The sequence below is a fragment of the Hyperolius riggenbachi genome, chromosome 2 (assembly GCF_040937935.1).
Source record: "Hyperolius riggenbachi isolate aHypRig1 chromosome 2, aHypRig1.pri, whole genome shotgun sequence".
Taxonomy (NCBI): Eukaryota; Metazoa; Chordata; class Amphibia; order Anura; family Hyperoliidae; genus Hyperolius; species Hyperolius riggenbachi.
This window is the reverse complement of record NC_090647.1, coordinates 373,054,639-373,058,826: the sequence shown is the minus strand read 5'-3', so window position 1 is coordinate 373,058,826 and position 4,188 is coordinate 373,054,639.

Here is a 4,188-nt window from a genome sequence, read left to right as displayed (position 1 = left end):
AATGTCCAGCAAAGCATTCTGGGAGCAGAATGCTTTTATAGTGCCAGTCATCAAAAGAAGGCAGGTAAGGGATTTGCATGACTAATGTATGCAAATTCCTCAGCAACACAAGCTGCACAACTGACAGAAGGTCTCCTTTCCAGAGTCCTGCAGCATGCAAACCTAAACAATGGTCAAAAGGCTGCCTCCCTGCGCAGGCAGCTGAGCGGATTCTCACAAGAAGAAGTTTGGCGCCCGCCACACTAAACGGTCGTTAGGCCGTGCACCCTCTGGCACCCACACCTGCTGTCTCCCATCCACACCCAGCCAACATCCTAGACACTTCGGTATAACATTCATTTTTGATGTTTGCTAAGACTTCCATATCCTTGCAATGTACACCATCACTTGCTTATTTGTGTCAATTTTGCTGCACATTAAACTATAGTGCCAGACAATTTCTTCACTTTGTTAAATTTGAATCAACTTCTGTCTTGCCCTGCCTCAAGCGTCCTGTCAGAAAGGACCTTCAGCGCAGAGCAGGACCTTCAGGACTCCAGGCGGATTCATGAATTTTGCTATAATAATTTTTCTGGTGCATGTACATGCCTGCCTAATTTTTCTGGCTGCACTGCAGCTACAACAACAAAACAAAAAGCATGTACATGTGTCAATTCCCCTTCGTGATCGATACCTTGTCCCAGTGAAGGGGCTTGCGTATCACAATGAAGCAATGACCACCGGCTATATGAATGTCTCGGGGGGGTGGCACACCAAAGATAATAAGGTCGTTGCTTCATTTTGGACAAACCAAATTCGATCAGCTGGACAGTCACTGTTGTTCTGTCATTGAGCTACCTCAGCCTGGCGACCATATGGGCTTTAAAACCGCTATCGCCTGCACTCTCTCCATGGTGCGCACCAGTCCAGCGCCGCCGTCACAACACAAACAGCTGTTTGCGGTGCATTACACAGTGAGTTTGGTGTGTCAGTGTGAAGCATTACTCTAATTACACTCCCTGATTGATGTATACACATGCAAGATGTTTTAAAGCACTTTAGGCCTCCATTTTAGCATGCAATTTCTGCCCTTAAAACGCTGCTTTGCGTCAAATCCAGATTTTTCCCCGGGACTTTTGGTGTCTATCCCACTCCCCCATGCAAAATCTCTGATGTTAGACCCCTTGAAACATCTTTTCCATAACTTTTGTGGCCAGCATAAATGTTTCTAGTTTTCAAAGTTCGCCTCCCCATTGAAGTCTATTGCAGTTCGCAAAAGTTTGAATGTTCGCGAGCGTTTGTGAAAGTTCGCGAACCCGGTTCGCAAACCTAAAATCTCTACACACTGCCCGACGTCATGCCGTACCACCGCACACCGCCGTTCAGCCATCCTGATAGGCCGCCGAGATCCCAGAGAAGACATGGAGGTAAAGGGGTTCCCGGCGGCTGGGGAGAGAAGCCTGATTCGCTGACCAGCGTTGATCATGTACGGGACCCAGGCAGCCAATAGGAGTGGCGGTTTGAGCTAGCCCGAGCTGAGCTCAGGCTTACCGCTATCAGCTTCTCTGACTCAGCCTGAGCTCAGCTCGGAATTACCGCCAGGGGAGTTAATTACATGCTTGTTGGAGGTCTGTGATTCAGATGTTACCACAGCCAAAGAGATCAACAGGACTGCCCAGCAACTGGTATTGTTTTAAAGGAAATATGTATGGCCGTCTCCACATACAGGTACCTCTCGCTTCAGATTCCATTTAACATAATATATTACCAGCATTATAAAAAATAAAACAAAAATAAAATAAAAGGAAAATAATATGAAAATAGATTATTAGAAAAATCATATCACTGTTTTGAACTTAAAGTGAACCAGTGATGAAAATAAACTAATGAGATAAACAATTGGATCTGTCCTTCTACTCCTAAAAATGACTCTTTTAGATATCTCGAGATTTTATTTTATGTATAAATATTTACAAAGCAGATTTAATGTTTTATAGTCTCTGCTCAATTGCAGTGTCTCAAGAGTCCCAGAGTGAAAATACATGAACTATTGACCTTTTTATCTTTTCCTCTCAAAGTAAAAAGCCCAGGTATCTGCATAGGAAAGTGTTTTATAGGTGCAATTTGTAATCATTGAGCCGACTGGGTCCTGACTGAAGAAAAGCGGTCAGTTCCATAATTATAAACTCTTTCAGGCAGGGAAAAAAGAAAAGGAGCACAGCATAAGTGTCTGTATGCTTGCTACTGTATATGCACATGTCTATTTCATCATGTCACATATGACATGTGACATGATGAAATAGACATATGCATATACAGTAGCACATGTCTATAGTAGTGGCAGGAAATTTGGGCGCATTAGGTAAGTGGACAAAAAGGGCGCCGCCATTCACTCCCATAATAAATATCGTTTGATGGGCGCCGAACAGGAAAAAGGGCGTCCGGAGATTAACATTTTCAAACGGCGCCCGGAGAATATTAATGTTTTCAAACTGCACTTGTGATGATTTAAGATTACAAAATGCGCCCATGACGAATAACGTTGAAAAAAAATACTAAACAAAACATATTTATTGTATTTAACTAAAACGTTATTTAAAATGTTATTTACTGTTTGTAAAACATTATTATTCACATAATAAAGCGATCAGTACGTAAATTGTAATATACTGTATTTTTTAGTCACTATTTGTAAAACCTTATTATCCACACAATAAAGCGATCCCTAGGGGGGGTCTTAGGGTTATGCACCACCAGGGGGGATTCAGGGTTAGGCATTACTAGGGGGGTTTTAGGGTTAGGCACCACCAGTGGGGTCTTAGGGTTAGGCACCTCCAGGGAGGTCTTAGGGTTAGGCACCACCAGGGAGGTCTTAGGGTTAGGCACCACCAAGGGGGTCTTAGGGTTAGGCACCACCAGGGGAGATTTAGGGTTAGGCACTACCAGGGGAGATTTAGGGTTAGGCACCACCAGAGGGGTCTTAGGGTTAGGCACCACCAGGGGAGATTTAGGGTTATGTACCATCAGGGGAGTCTTAGGGTTAGGCACCACCAGGGGGGGGGGGGTCTAAGTGTTAGGGATAGGTACAGGGAGGGTTCTGTGTCAAAGTAGGGTTAGGTTTAGTTGTAGTAAAATGTTAGTAATATTTACAGTTATCACAAATGTACTTATATATTTTTTTATCATTATAAATAATACTTTCAGATTTTATTATATGAAGAAATGATAAATGAAGGTAATTCACAATATTATACAATTATAACGATTATCCATATATTATCGTTTTTAACAAACGTAATTATAAGTTTCACTTTTAAAACAGGGAAGTTTTCACAATTTGCGATTTCATACACATTATTAAATGTTTTTTTATTTGTTAAACATTATTGTAAATTAAATACAACACAATATTTTTATAAACGTTATTACTGCTTATCGTTCGTTTACACCACGTGCCCTTTTTCCCGACGCCCTTTTTTGCATAGACGCCATCTCTGGTACACTTTAACAAGTAACCACTATCTGTAATTTTTCCATTTTTAAGTTTTTCAAATAGTCACAACTGCCACGTCATCATGGCATGATCCAGAAAAACCACAAACTACATCCCTTAATATCATGCTGGCATCAGAGATCACCAGCATATTCACAGAGGGAAACATTTTCCGATTCCGGTATACATGCTTGCTGCTCGGTATTAGGAACACTGATTGGAACATGTGTGCAATCAGCTGCACTAAGCACATTATGTATTCCAGCCAAACTATAACATTTACTCTTCATGTGGTGCTACTCCAATTTTGTAGTTAGAAAAGTGTTGTAATTAGGAAGAATCCATTTGAAACAGATCAGCACTTTGTATAGTGCTCTGGAAAATGAATGCCAGGGAAATTCCAGCTACCTTTCCTGAAACCTGCTGGAATTAATCCTTCCCCAGAAAAATGTAGCATGGCAAGCAATGTCACTATGTCTGGTATAGGATAAGTCCTTGAAACCAGAGATTCCAAAATATCTCTAAGCTGCCTATTCAGAATACCATTCTAAGGTTGTCAGAAATGTAACATAAACTCTGCTTATGGAAAATCCTCCAGGAGTGTTTTTTTTTTTATGAAGATATGATGGAGAAATAATTTTCACTCTCCTTCTCACCCTCCTATACCTCTACACTAGAGATGGCTCGAACAGTTCACCGGTGGACAGTTCTTGGTG